The following is a 16,253-nucleotide window of genomic DNA, read 5'->3' as shown; positions in this document are numbered from 1 at the left end:
AGCCACAGCCACAGCCACAGCCACAGCCACAGCCACAGCCAGGCAAAAATGGAAAATTGTAACTGGAGTTATGATGCATGAATAGTTCTTTTAAGACAAAGATTTTTAGTATCCAATTTAAAGGTTTCTACAATGTTAAATTCTTTTGCTTACCATTACCTTCAATATCCATATTGAAGCCGACCACTGAAAATGGAATTGAAAGCAGGAAATCAAAGAGATGGGGCTTAGGTGTACAAATTAGGGTTGACAGAAGTAGACAAGACTTACAAGAATAACAACAACAACAACAACAACAACAACAGAACAATATTCCAGAAGAAACAGGATACAAGTTCAGAATCACCCTAAAACGTCATAGAAATCTTATGCAAGATCCTGGAAATCCCTCAGGGTATAGCATTCCAACAATATTTTTATCTTTTGATTCAATGAACCTCTAGTTAGGATGGATGGGCCATGCAATATATTAATAACTACTCTGAAATATGACAAATTGTTTTATAAATAAATGGGCCATTAAAAATCTTTTCATTGAGTGTATGATTTCAGTTGTAGCTGAGTATACACTGGTGTATAATTGGGTTGGGAAGAATAGGAATACATGCAAGAAGAACAAAGATAACATGTAACTTCCCGTGTTCAAAATAAGAGTTTGTAGTTTAAGGGTGGTCAGAAGAGATTCTCTAGGCAGCTTTGTGTTTCAGCTTCTCAGGGTGTAGGAGTGGCGTTCTACTATAGATGGTGTCATGTATATGGGCAGGAGAGATGGCTCAGTTGGTAAAACAGTTGCTTTGCAGGAAGGAGAATTTGAGATTAGATCCCCAGAATTCACCCAAAACTGGGTATGGTCCTTATGTCTGTAATAATAGCCCTAAGGATGAAGAGATACATTGATCCTTGGGGTTCTCTATTAACCTGGTCTAGCCATCTTAGTGAAGTTCCAGGATAGTGAGATGCTCTGTCTCAAAAGACGGAAGGCATCAGTGGACCTTCGGCATGTGCACAGGCAAGCTTGCTATTCTAGATGCTGGGGAGAGGAAGGAAGGAAAAATATGGAAGGTCATATCTGAAAAGAAGGAGGGGTTTTAGTCCTGACTGGTTAAATCAAGGCCAGAAGGGGCTCTTGGAACTAGATCTTCTTCCTCTATTTCTGTTAGAGCTCTTGTACTTAAAACTTTGGGTACAGCCATGTGAACATGGTTTTGATAACAACACAGGACAAGATAAAAACAGTGAGCTGAAGTTTAAACATCTTTGAGGTATAAAATGTGCATGCAATTCTACCCAGATAGCCAAAGGATGCCCTTTAATGCTGTGGACTCATGGGCTAGGAACCTGATGGTAGATGAGACAGAGGGTAAGTTGCTGTTATCTAGCTAGAGATTGTGGGATGCAAAACCAGCAAAGGCATGGGTTTGTGATCACCACTGCATACCATCAGAGCAGCTTGATACAGCTGGTGATAATTGCTATCAAGAAAGTGTTTAAGCAGTTGAATTAAATTTTCTACAAGCTTGAACATTTCAAGATGGAGCATGAGCAAATATTTATCTTGGTCTTTCTAGCTATCTTTCATCTATTAATCAGTCAGCCAAACAATCTACCCCTCCACCTACCCAATTTCCCATTGTCATCCATCTAAAATTGTTTTCTGTAAGTTGGAACTTAACCCATTCATTGTAGGTTAAATTTTTCTGTGCTTGTCAGTTAAGGGATTTAGAATCTGTGACCCATCCATGAGTAGCATCTGTTATCAAAGTTTGAGAAAGTTCTGGTACTAAATTTTCCTCCATGTTTTAAAGTGTTAAGGGATATAGCTGAGGAAAACCTGCCTACTTTAGTCTTTTATGCCGCACTATTTTCTTTCTCATTCACTAATTATTATCCACAGCTTTCTGTGAACAGGTGGTTGGCAGTGTGGGTGGACTTGTGGGGAAACAAAATTCCACAGGAGAGCTCTCTGTTCTGAGATGACTTCATTCCATGGTAGAACACAAGCCTCTGAGGATTCATAATTAGATGTTTTTTTAAAGGATAGCATCTCTGCCATGCATTGTTATAACCCACTCACAGTCATTTTTCCCATTTCACTTTTTTTTTCCTATTAGGTGCTTTTTAGTTTTATTTTGACTTTGTTGTTGTTGAGCCGACACAGTTTGGAAGCATGGAATATGCTGATTCAAGTAAATAGCTGTTATAGAGTCTTCTTTGCGATGGGTCTGTCTTGAGTAAGAGAGTTGACTACAGGGGTGCTATTCTGGTTGATTCTTCCTGACTTGCTAGTGCTCCCATCACAAAGTGCCAGAGTTTGAGAGACTTAAGCAACAATGATGGACAACAGCATGCTTTCCCCTCACCATTTAGGAAACTGGAAATTTCTAGTCAGCTTGCTGGTGGTTGATGCATTCTAAAACCTCTCCTTGGTTTGTAGATGGCTGTCCTCTCTCTTGGTCTTGTATGTATCTCCTTTCCATGGCATACTGAACCAGAAATTAACTACAAAGCCATACAATATTATATTTACACTTATATGTTGTTTGTATTGATAAGAACATTTCATTTGTTGTTTCTTCTTTATCTGGGCAGTCCTTGAGATATGTATATGATTTGAACGCCACAAATCCTGGGCTTTTATTTATACATAAGGCCATCTGGAATGGAAATTTCTGGTTCCTTTGGAGACTCAGTTGTGTCATGTGATGTTTTTCTGGAAATTGCCTTATGTTTTGCAGAGGTAGACATACACACATGGGAGGATGTTTTGCTGAGAACAGTCACATATTTTTCTGGAAGCTGCCTGGGGAAAAAACATGTGATGTTTTGCTAGAGTGGATGCTGGAGAGAACACATGATGTTTGGAAAGGATATAAGAATAACCCAACAGACAGTGGATGATGCTGTGGCATTGGTTCCCCTTGCCACTCTTTGCTGGTCTTTGTTGGGTTTTGTTGATGCTTGTCTTTGCTGAAGATGCCGTGGCATTGGTTCACCTTGCTTTATTCACTGATCATCATTTGTTGTGACTTCTTAGAGAGAAATGCACCACAGAATTTCTTGTGATATTCCTGTGGCTTCTTGCCACTTCTGCGGATACGGGCAGATTGGCAGAGCCTTGCAGTTTCTGACTCATGAATAGTGTTTTTGAGTGGATTGAGCTATCACTGCTGATTTGTGTGAACTGAACTGCTAATATCCTGATGATGAAGATTGGAATCTCCCTAAAGAACTATTTCTAAAGAGGTCCACATCCCTCTTTGCCCTATTAACCTTCCCTTTCCACTACCTCTGGTGAGTGGTGAGCTAGAAGGGAGGTTAAAGAGTTTAAGAACCCTTATTAAGGTAGATTTTTGAATAAAATCTAAGCCCACAGTCATCCCTGATGCTTATTTCACAGAACTTGTAGGATAAAAGGAGATCAGAGATGTTATATGATTGTATAGCACCTGGATCAGAGCAGACCCTGAAAAATACTTGTTTCTCTGATAGTGCTAATTCCTATGCATTTTTAAGTCTATGGCAACCATACCCTTACCACAGTCACACCCTCAGAGTAGAGCACAGTGTGCCTCATGCAGTTTCTTATGCTGCTGGCTTGTTTTCAGGTTATTATTTTTGTTCACCTCCCAAGGATTTACTTTCATTAAAAGAAATTAGTGAAACTTCTGCCTTTATTTCCTAAATGACACTGTTTAATAGTGTGGTATGTTCAAAGGGGCTATGTATCCCATTTTAGGCAATTATTATTTATGTCTGTTTAATATAAATGATGATATTCTGCCTTGTGGGCTAGTCAGATTAATTGATATTGCCGTGATGTGCAAGTAATTTACAAGAAGGAATTGTTGACTTGTGAGTGTAATAGAGTCTTTGTGCTCTGGGCCATTTCTGTTTCATTGGCTTCCTTTGCTTCATTCCCTACCCACCCTTCCAATGTGTCTCTTGGGCTTGGATCACAAGTCTGAGCACACATTGTGGATTTGGAGCATCAGGTCTGTTTATGTTTTCTGAGCCGCTGATCTGCTGTGAAATGTGACTAGTGTTTCCAGGCTGGTTCATAATCTGAGGTTAGGGAGAGACCATCTATGTTCAGGGTCATTGAATTTGAGAGCTCAGAGCATATCATCTCTTACATTTTTAAACCCTGAGAATTCCAAGGGAGATGTAACCCACATGTATCTCATCTGTTTATAGCTCTTCTTATCAAAATACTATGCTATTAAACCCAGAGGTTTCCTGGACATCAGTTAAGCCTTTAAAGGTCCCTCATTTGATTGTGTGACAGGCCATCAGACTTTATAAGTGTTAGAGGTTCTGTCTCCATTTTTAAAAGTTCTTTATTTCTCATACTTAGTTGTTTCTGTTTTTTGACTAAACCATGAGATTTAAGACATTGATTCATTTTCATATTAAAACTTGCCTAGTGCTATGGAGACTATAAATAAACATCACAAGGAATATCGACACTATCATTTTGACTTAGAAATCTTAAGGAGAAAGGATAAAGCTGTAGGAAAATAATTTTGTATTATTTAAAAAATTGGCAGGCCTAATTCCCTGATTTATAGAGATGTAGTTCTTGCTGATGTTGGAAGGACTTATTTAATGAAGAGAAACAGTGCTGGAAAGGTGAAGTGGGAACTTTTAGTTCTTTGGAAAGTTATTTATGCCAAATGATGTTTTGCTGGGGCACAGAGGTGAAATGATGTCTTGATAAAGCAAACACATGAAAGACAGATTTCCTGAAGTAGACACAGGTAAAAGGATGTTTGGATATAGCAGATATGTGAAAGGACTCTTGATAAAGGAGTATAAATATGACCCAACAGACAGTGGGAGACCGGCACTGAGCTTTGATTTGGTTTGCTCTGCTTCACTATTTTCTGTTAAAGACACACATGTATTGGTTCACCTTACATAGTGTTGTAGAGATCAACTTGTGAAATACTACCATTGAGAGAAACTCGCCTAACAACTGCTCGTAAAGTTCCTGTACCAGCTTACAGCTTCTGCACCTTCACTTCAGGCTGGTTGGCAAGCCTAGTGTTTTTTTCTGGATTGAACTACAGTGTCTTGGTGTCTGCTTGCTGAAAGGACTGGACTGTACCTGCTGGTTTGTGCCTGTTGTCTACCTGCCTAGAGGACTGGTTTGCAGCTACTAAGTCGTGTCTGGTGTTTGCTACAGGACGGAACGGCTGCCCAAGAAGACTGAGCTCACCCCCAAAGAACTATAGCTGAACAGGCCCACTTTCCCCATATCCTAATGACTTTTCTCTTCCACTACCTCTGCTGGGTGGTGGGCTAGAGGAGAAATTGAACCCTTATTAAAAGTAGGTTGCAAAAAACTTGTGCCTACAGAAAGGCCTTAAACTTTTTCAGTGAAAGCAGTAAGAATCTGTGTATTTTACTCTTCAGGATTGATTTTTGATGATTTAAAAGACCATCTTCCCTTTGTGATGTTGAGTGAGAAATGAGTTATAGATGACAGGTCCTTAGATGCTGGGACTGCATCAGAAGCATCTTTTATACCCACTGCATCTTACTGCCACTGTAAGTAAAGAAAGTTAGATTGTAAATCAGAGAAATAAGCAGTCAGTGTGCAACTTTCTGCCGTAAGGTTTAGTGTCCTTTTGGTGCTCTGGTTGTGAGCACAGCATTTGACATTTCAACCAACTCTCCAGCTCTTCAGTGTACTTTTAATGCCTCTGTGTTCCTATAAGAACAATATCTTGAAAACCTTTTAAATGGTGTGGTAAGATAAGAGAACAGAATTATTCATATGCTAAAACATAAAATGTCTTCAAATACAATTTTTTTTGAAATATCATTGATAACTTTCAAATAACTCATGTCATCTCCAAATTTTACTGACTTACCCTTTAAAATAATGTTTGCATATGAGTCTATATTCACAATAAGCAAAAAATGAGCTTTGTGCAATATTTTATCTGCTATGTAGCGTTAACTAGATACAGGCTTAGAAAGTACACTGGGAGAAACAATTTGATTCTCATGAAGTCACATCTTCATTCTCATTTTTATGCTTAAGAGAGTAAGAAGGGGGCTCAGTCAGTGGGAGAGTCAAATATAGAGAAAATTTGATGTTTTTCTTGCACCCCAGCCTTCTCATTACATATGAATATGAATTTTAACTCTGCTATGTGACACTTGGTATTAGGTGACCTTTCTGGTATGGCCTGCTAGCATATAGAGTTTACCACTACTGTGTTGCTAAATGGGCACACAGTCAAAGAGTCTTCTAAATGTGTGTTTGTACCCATAAAGTAGAGAGGCTTAGTTTTGCATAGGGCAAAGATCATTGCGGAACTCATAACTGGTCAAAGTACTAAGAATAAGTGACTATTGAGTTTCCAGCTCCAAATGTGACATGTATAGCAACTCTCTGCATGGCCTAGGAAACATCATAGAAGAAAGAGGGGGTGAAAAGATGCTAAGAGCTGGGGAATGGAGAGGAGTGCTGTGAAATGCTGTCTTCAGAATGTAGCACGGCCACAGGCCACTGCAACATGACTTCGAAGCAGTGGTGGCTACTTGCAGGACCAAAACCAAGCAAGCAAAGAAACAAACAAACAAAACAAAAAACCAAAAAAGGATAGACACTGGTTGAGAGGAAGAAGGAAGAAGGGGGCTCAGTCAGTGGGAAAGTAAGGTGGAAGGGAGAGGTGTACATGCATAGGAAACTGACCAAGCACTTTAATAAAAGGGAATATAAGAACTACAGACCTCATAGAGTACTTTGCAGATTGAGCTCTTCAGTGTATACTGTGTAAATGAGGGAAAACTGTCAACAATCAGTAGCTGCCATTTTGACGTTATGTGACTGAGAGCATGTGTTTCTTCACGGAGACTTCCAGAATGTGTGCTCTGTCACTGCATATAACTTGTTCCTGGAAAGTTCCACCATTTATTTTGAGATCAAAGTTTCATCTTTGCCTTCCACTCCAGACTTCTACAAGGTGATTGTTTACCCTCCTTACTTTGAAGGTATAATAAAAAGTGAGTCATCCTATGAATTCTATGATTGAGTTATACTGAAGTTTGTTCTGGTGAATAGATTCCACTGTAAACTGTGAAGTATTTTAACAGCATCATTCCCACATCCCTGAGTCATGACAAAAAGAAATGAGCAACTGTTCACCAGCAAGGTGGCTTGGGTTCCAAGAAAATAAGGCCCTTCCCTCCTCTCTTAACCAAAGGACAATTTGACAGGGTGTGTTAAAGTGAGAAGTTTTCTTTTTATAAAACTAAAGGAAAAGAGAAATCAAATAGAAATTGCTTCCGAGGGAGAGAGCGGTTTGGAGAACTGTGACAAATCCCTCTGGGGTCCACTCTGTGGGCACAATGAGCAAGGGTAACTTTAGTTGAACAATGGGAAATCAGCCACCAGCCTGAAGTGAACCATTTGGCTTCTTAACAAAGCAGGGGGCTGGGGGTGTGGAGCCACTATTTTAGGAAGAGGGACGAGCCCAGGGAGCTGGTGCACAGAAAGTTCTTTTATCTAAGAACAAAATGTCAAAGCTTTAATGACGGTTTACTGGAACCCTTGTGGTATCTGAGAGAGACTGGCATGCTGTGTAAGGTTCCTTTCCCAGGTACTTGAAGCAGCACCAAAAATGTTGCCTTTAAGGAAATACTGATAGTATATTCTAGCCTTTTGAACACAGTCATTTTCTTCTTTTTCTTCATGATGATAAATGCAGGGATCTCTTTAAATCCAAATATCTGACTGAGGCTACAGCTGCATTGTTTTGAGGGCATGCCAGGTTGTTATTTCCCCCTCAATTTCATTAATAATACTATGTGTTGATTTTTATTTTTCCCTTTTCCCAAACTGCATGTAGGTTAATCTAAAAAAAAAAAATCTTTATGTGACTGGATGCTTATAAAGAAACAGAAATACTGTTTGAAAAGCTTGCACTGTCATTAGCTAACTTGAAGTGGTTACGTTAACTCTGTTAAAAACCTGGTTTCTCTGCATGAAGGAGTATCGCTTTGGAAGATGTGAGGAAGAGCAGGTTGAACACCAGCTGAGGAGTCCTTAAGTGAATCCCTAATGTACCATGTGAGTCTCTTCCTACAAAGGGCTTTACTTGAATTGTTCATCAATTCTTGGCTGGATTTGGAAATCAGCGTACTTCAGTTGCCAGTAAAGTGAAATATTTTCCATTATACAAACATTTGACATTTAAGTGAAGCAATGAAGAATGGGTAGACAGAGACAAGATTTAAGTAAGTACCTTCCTGGGAAACTCTACGAAAAGCAGTGCTAAAAGTGTCAGATTTAAAGTTAGTTCTTGATGCTCTGGATGGATACTGGTTCATACAAACAGCTTTTGGGACTACTTTTTCTTTTGCAGGTGGTGGAGGGTGGGTTTGGAAGCTAGAACAGGGGACACACAAAAACCAAGAAGAAACAAAACAAAAACAACAACAACAACAAAAAACGGTCGTCAATGCATGGGTGCCTTTTGCATCAGATGTAATCGGCGGATATTTGGTTAGCTCGTTGGAAGGAAAGAAATGCTAGGCTTTTAGATGAGTAAGTTTGCCATTCAACTAGCAAAAATATTTAATCCTTTGACCTGAAAGGACTCAGCTTACTCTTTCAAAGGTGAATAGGGGCAGAGATATCTGCTTGCACCGAGTCTGGAGTCCGGTTTTGATGCTTAGTCAACAGGGATTGAGTTGCAGCCACCTTGTTTGCCAAGCGAGCCTATGGTTCCCTTGAGTTTTGAATTCTGTGATTCTGTTTTTTTTTCATGTTCGAAATGCTAGAAAATGATTGTCATAAGCAAATGTCAAATAAAGTGCTACAAAGTTTCAGACAAAACTGTTTTCAGTTAAAACTTCATGGCATATCTCATGAGCACGGGTGTCACTTGTGACAACGAGGAGAAATGAACTTGGGTCAGAAGGGTTGGTGAAAATATGAAGTCACCAGCAAGGCTGTGACAGGAAACAGGTGGTTAAATGTTCTTAAAGCTGTGCCCTTTTCCTTTTTTGATATCGTGTTCATGAAAAATACGGTTATAAAAATGTCTTAAGCAGATAGGAGCCTATGATTAAAGTGAAGAGATCTTATTTAATAGTAAAGAAGCCCATCAATGATGATTTGTAAAATATATAAAATTGTAAGAAAATTGTCTCGCTTGCAATTCTAACATGCAGAGATAATTGCAGTTAATTTTTGATACTTTGGTGTGATGCTTTTTAATCTTTATTTATTTATATTTTAAAAGATTTATTTATTTATTTTATGTATGTGAGTACACTGTAGCTGTCTTCAGACACACCAGAAGAAGACATCAGATCTTATTACAGATGGTTGTGAGCCACCATGTGGTTGCTAAGAATTGAACTCAGGACCTCTGAAAGAGCAGTCAGTACTCTTTACTGTTGTTTAATCTTTATTATATGTTTTAATATATTTGTATAATTGTTCTCTGGCCACACAGATGATATCATTGTCTTCAGCCTTACTGTCATTCAGGATGGATCTGTCCTAAGTCTTGTAATTTTTCTCCTGTGCTCCTCAGTGTACTTTGCCAGAGATCAGGTTTGTTTCTGATGATGTACTCAATGGTGGGAGATTTCTTCTTCAGAGAATGTTCTCATAAGTCTTCCAATGATAGGATCCTGGAGGGAAAAAAATGTGTCTTTGATCCCCAGGGCTTAGTATTGACCTGGAATTGGTACCCATGTTTTTGAACAGTACTTTTAGGGAAAATGGCTCTTTAAAGGAGGATCAAATGCAGAAAATATTTCCTTCTGGGAGCAAGACGACATTTTTTTGTGTGTGTCTGTCCATGATACAAGACACCATGTCAGCATGATTGCCTGTGTGCAGCATGTGAGCATGTCACCAGGAGACTGTGTGCTGACTGAAGCTGAGGCAGGACAAATGGATGAAATCATGTGTTTAAGCAGGTATTAGTAAAAGACGGAATACAATCTAAGGCTTCAAGTGTGCGATCCCAAGGACAGAACAGCACACACACACACACACAAAAAAACCAACTAAATTCAATTTAAAGGAAAATGAGAGAAATAATCAAACTCCAGCATTATTAGACTGTGGTAAAACGAAGAGAGTTGAACCTGGAGAACAATTGTTTAGAAGCTTTGCTGCCTGATCTCCTGGTCGTGGCAAAGGGTTGCATGAACAGTCCCCCTCTTCCTTACAGTGAAATACTTGTTCCTGATATTAAAATTTTAATTTACCTATATTAATTATGAATCTACAAATAAACTTGTCCTTATTTATGGCCTGTCATGTGTTTCATGGAAAGAATTTCTCAACTACTTTGGTGATGAGAATATTTAAATTACTCTCATCAGTTTTCATGTATATATTATTATTATCTAGAGTTACCATGTAGTATCACAGTTCTGAATTTATTACCCCTTTCTAAGTATATTTAGGATCCTTTGACTAGAGACCTGTCTGCTCTTGACATCTCCCCTTTCTTGGATTCAAAGAAGAAATTGAGCATCAATGGAGGTGCTCCAGTTGTGGCGAGACAGGCACTAGGCAAGAATTGCCTCAATTCATCTAAAGACAAAATACTGTCCAGAAAAAGAACATACTGTGTAGATCAGGCAACTGATAATCTCTGCCAAGACAAGGTAATCAGTCCTTCAAAATTCTTCATTACAAAGGTCTGTCAGATGATCCTGGACCAGAAGGCTGTAGACAGATGCTCCAACATTTTCAAGTATAAGGGACTGTCCAGGTGATCAGTGGTCTCTATAAATTGGCTAAGTTTTGGAAGCTATATTTTGTGCTTCTCATATTTTCAGGTAATATTAGTCATTCTTGGATTCTGATGGGATTGAAGACAGGTAGTTTCATAGCCAACCAAGCTGTTTAGCATTGAGAAATATGATATAGATTTGAGAGGACAATTTTCATATGGCATAAAATCTAAAGCCAGGACATGAGTCAGATTAAGTTAGAATAGATAACAGAGTGTTCTATTTAGTTGACAAAAATGATGGACTGGGTGTTAGGTCTATCTTAATACTTTGTAAATTACAAAATGGTAATAGTTGTGCTGAGTTTGTATCTGAGATAAAAGAGTCTTTTAATTGGACAGAAAGGGGAGATGTTGTGGATAGCCCTGGTGTTGCTTGTATTTTGATGGTAATTCCACTTTCTCAGGAAGGGCTGTGGATGAGGAGTGAATCAAGTATATAGGTGACTTCTTGTGAACCTTCTCCCCATCTTAATTTGTGAAATAAAGTCTAGAGTTGGTGTTTGGGGAGTGGAAGGGAAGGTGGAGCTGAAAAGTTTGGGGGAGAAGGGGAGAAGAGAAGGGGGGATGATAGAAGAAGAGAAGAAGGAAGGAAAATGGAGCAGACACATGTGGCCTGGAGAAACCACAAGTTATAAGGGCTCTCAGAGATGACAAATATAGTCGTGTAGTGGTAGATCTACCCAATCTAAGTGTGCAGCTTGTATTCATATTGAGTTGTGTTTTCTTTGCCTGGGCTTATTTGGGTTGGAAATTTACCACAACATTTACCTATATTAATTATGAGTCTACAAATAAACTTGTCCTTATTTATGGTCTGTCATGTGTTTCATGGAGTTTTCAACTGCTTTGGTGATGAAAATATTTAAATTACTCTCATCAGTTTTCAAGTATATATTATTATTATCTAGAGTTACCATGTAGTATCATAGTTCTGAATTTATTACTCTTATTTAAGTAAATTTATTATTCTTTGACTAAAATTTATATAATCCAGGACCTCCTACCTCCTACTCTCTGGTAATTATCACTCAACTATGATTTAAAGTTTTACATATGAGTTAGATTATATGGTAATTTTATTTCTGTTTCTGGTTTATTTTGCTTAGCCTCGTGTCTCTCAGGCTCATGTGGTCTGTCAGAAATGAAAGGATTTCCTTTACTATGAGTGAATAATATTCCATTACATGAATAAACATATTGTCTTTATTTATCCATTGACACTTAGATTGGTTCTATATCCTGGCCACTATAAGTAGTGCTTCAATAAATATGTGAGTACAGATTCTTTCCAGAAACTGATTTCATGTCTCTGGAATATATAGTAGTGGATGAAGGATTGTTTTGTGGTTAAGACATCTTGCTGAAACCTAATTGAATGAAGTGATGAGAGAGATCTCATGTATCTCTTTTATGAAGGTACCAACCCTGTTCATGCATGATTCATGCTTATGACATAATCATCTCTATAAGTAACCCTACTAATGCTGTCACTTCAGGGGTTAGGACTTTACCATAGGGATCTTGTGGGAACCCAGTCATTCCACAGCACCAGGGCCATCTGTGATTAGACTTGTGCCTGCCCACTGTTTAGGTACTTGCTTGATATTTGATGAGGGATACTAAATCATGCTTGTAGCTGCCATATCTGTGGCTCAGAGATACCAAAGAATTCTTCACCTTCAGCTTGAGCTTTACGTAACTGCTTAATTCTTAGATGTGTTAGAGACATTTATAATCACTAAAAGTAGTGTAGCCACTATGGTAATTAGTATGGACTTTCTTCTCAAAACATAGAACTCTTATATGCATGATTTAGCTATACAACTCCTCAGTATATGCCCAAAGGGATAGGCAAGTACACCACAGAGATGTCCATACCCCTATGTTATTTTATTTCAGCATTATTCCCAATGGCCAAGTTATAGTCAGCCTAGGTACCCATAAATAGATTAATAGATAACGATACCCCCTTTCTCTCCCCACATATACACACACAACACAACACAATAGAGTTAAATTATGTAACTTGCAAGGAAATAGATGGAATAGAAATTCCTCATGTTGAGCTAAATAAGCCAGACTCACAAAGACAAATACTACAAGTTTTTACTCAGAGATAGAATCTAGATTAAAAAATAATTTTATGTATGATGTTAAAGAAAAGGGAAAAACATTTTGGAAAATGGTCAGAGGGAAGGGTGAGTGATAACAAGAGAGGGTAATGGGGGTGAATTTTGTCCAAACACATTACATGGATGAAGGAGAGTGTCACAATAAAGCCTATCATTTTGTAGAATTAATATACACTAATAAAAGTGTAGAAGTTCACACCTCTACTCAAGATGTAAACTTGAACTTTTCTTTGGCTTCTAAGATATGTATATACCTTTCCCTTTCAAATGTGAATTCTTTTTAACTTAATGAGATTTTAAAGTATAAAATGTCTTTTCCAAATATATTGAAATATATTTAAACTTAATAAAAGTTTTGAGTCTCCATTTTTATAGATTTCATCTCCCTACAAATTTTAAAATGATATTTTCTAGACAATGTTTATATTTATTATGCTTTAAGAAAAAAAGGAAGGGTATTGAATAATAAGCAATTTTTATATATCGCACAGATCTCTCTTGGTAATTAAACGAGTGACATTTCCCAGCTTTATTTTGCTTACCAACAATCAGCTATTATTTATACACTCAGATATTGCTTTGTGGCCTTTGTGGTCAGGGTTAGCTTTAATTCTTATTTGGTAACAGCATTAGGGCTGAGATGGAGTGAGAGAATGAGCCAAGAACTGACTTATTGAGGATGACATCCAGTCTTGTCCATTTTAGCAATTGCGGCTTGTACAGCTTGACTCTGCAATGCAGCCTACCTGGATCATTAAAACATAAATGCTTGTCCAGATTGATTTTATTATTGTTTTTCATTTTTCCATTTTTCAAAAGTACACTTCTTGCAAAAGCTAGCAATATGTAACCATCAAAGATGCATTTGAAAGATGTGTGTTTCTAATTTGGAACTCACTCCATACCTTTAAGAGAAGGCATTTGGTGATTCTGATGCCTTTGATTTACATTTCTTAAGCACAGGGAAAATAAGTCCAATGGAAGCCTGAGTGCAATGCACAGATTTTCTCCCACAGTGGACAGCATTTTATTCCAGTAAAGGTGAGCCTTCATTTCAAGGACACTCTTTGGAGAATACAGATTCTTGGATTCCTCTGTGTTTTACTGAAACTCATTGTATGTCTGAATAACTAAAAGAGAGCATGGCTGTGTTAGTATTTTCAGTGGACAGCAGTTGTAGTCACATTCAAATAACAAACAAAGCTCCCTGTGAGTGAGCAGACGGATGTCATCTATCAGTGGCATCTCCACATTGGGACAATTGGGCCATTCACAATAAAGGCAATGGACAGACTGTTTCCAGTGAACTCTGAAACTCAGCCTAGTTTGTGTGGATTATTGTTTGCGTGTTATCAACATAGGAATGACCTGGAAGGGAGTCAGTTTCTCTGATCTGTGTCTAAAAATGGATCACTGTGCTGATGTAAACACTGTGAAACCAATGTAGAGAATCATTTATTGTGAAAGTTATAGTCTGAAATCCTGAAAATTTTCAATCTAGACATTAGACTGTAATGATTGAGGGTTTGTTTACATAGCTTTCTATGCTAAAGGACTAGTTTTCTTCCCTTAATCTTTTAAAGTGAATGTTTTTCTTTATTATTATTACTTTGATAGAGAATCATTGGCATTAATAAGAAGTAAGAAGGTGACAAATTTATACAGTTTCTAAGGAAGAGGCATAGGTCTAAGAAAATTAGTTTGATAAGTTAGTTCAACTAAAGGCCATGCTAAAAAACACTAAAATGTAGATTCAGAAAAGAACACATGAAATAGAGTTAGATTTCTGTCCCTGAAGTCACAATCTGAACTCCTATTGTGGTTTGAACAGTCTATCTTCTCTGTAAGCAAGAGCTAAAGATTAATTCCCACTGTGAGGACACTTATGTTGTGTTGCTTAGAAACAGGCCTTTGTCATGTGAGTAGTATTAGACAAACTCTTGAAGGAAGGACCCTGTGACTGAATACTGGTGGCTTTATAAGAATATGGACAAAGTCCAACATGCTTGTGTGTAGATTCATACATGTGACCACACATAAAAACATACTCCATACCATTTTAGATTATTCCAGAAAGACTACATAAGATGTGGCCTACAGCATTAGACCAAAACTGAGATAAAATAAATATTTTCTTCTGTTTTAAATTAAAAATAATAAGTCTTTTTATATGTGTATGATGTGTATGTGTGAGTGCATGTGTATGTCCTTGTGTATGGGAGTGAGGGCATTTGTGTGACATATTGTGCACGCGGATATCAGAGACAGCCTTAAGTACTGGTTTTCACCTTGCTACTTGTTTGAGACAGGTTCTTCAAGAGTCTCACTGAGTATGACAAGATAATTGGCTCTCGAGATTTGGGAGATTCTCTTGTCTCTAATCTCATTGTTTGAGTGCTGTGATGACCAATGTGCACTACCATGTTGGGCTTTACATGGATTCTGGGAATCTGAACTCGAGTTTCTATATTTGTATAACAAATGCTTTACCCACTGAGTGATTGCTCCAGCCCACAATCCTCTTTTCTTTATGGCTTACTATTGCATGACACTATTCATAAGGAGAGAAGAATAAATGTCTACTCATCCTAGTGAGGGAACTTAAAACAGGGCAAAGTAATGATACTTCCAAAGTCCAAGTTGGAGTTTATTTGGGTTATTTATAGAAGTATCAGTGAGGGGTTACTAACAGGAACATGGATGACTCAAAGGCAGCTGAAATATCAGAAGCCCACTCTAGCATGGGTAACAGATAACACAAACTAAAATACTGGAGCCCTTTGCACAACTTGCACAAAGCTTGACACATTAAAGTGTGGTACTTCTTGCTTTTATACTCTTGGTGAAGGAGAGGCCTGTGAGTCCTGTAAATGTTAGGGACTTCCTGGGTCTTATTAGTTGGCTACTTTCTACATCTTGAGAAGCCTCCATCTGCAACTTTTTGATGTTATGGATCTTCCCCAGTCCAGGATGAGTTGTTTCAATTAGGAAGAAATTAGTACACAACACTTAGCAACTCTCTTATTTGTTATTCACAGGGGAAAGTAGACTATTTTAGGCCCCTTCTCTTTGGATATTTTCTTCACTGTTAGCCTCATGCTTATTTGTCTTTCAGCAGGACTTATGAAGTCACTGAACATCACCTTTGCATAATCACTTAGAGAAAATGCTAGGCTGGCAGGCTCAGACTTTCAGTGCCCAGACTCTAAAATCCTTATATATTAATCTAATTGTGAGTGATACACTGGATGGACTTAGACCACAGCCAATTCATGACCTCAGACATGTTCATGACCCATGGAATAGACATGGCTACTGTAAGTGCTATGAAAGTAGCTCTGAT

The sequence above is a fragment of the Grammomys surdaster genome, unplaced genomic scaffold (assembly GCF_004785775.1).
Source record: "Grammomys surdaster isolate TR1022 unplaced genomic scaffold, NIH_TR_1.0 136, whole genome shotgun sequence".
NCBI lineage: Eukaryota > Metazoa > Chordata > Mammalia > Rodentia > Muridae > Grammomys > Grammomys surdaster.
The sequence above is the reverse complement of the archived record's forward strand: the minus strand, read 5'-3'. Positions refer to the sequence as shown.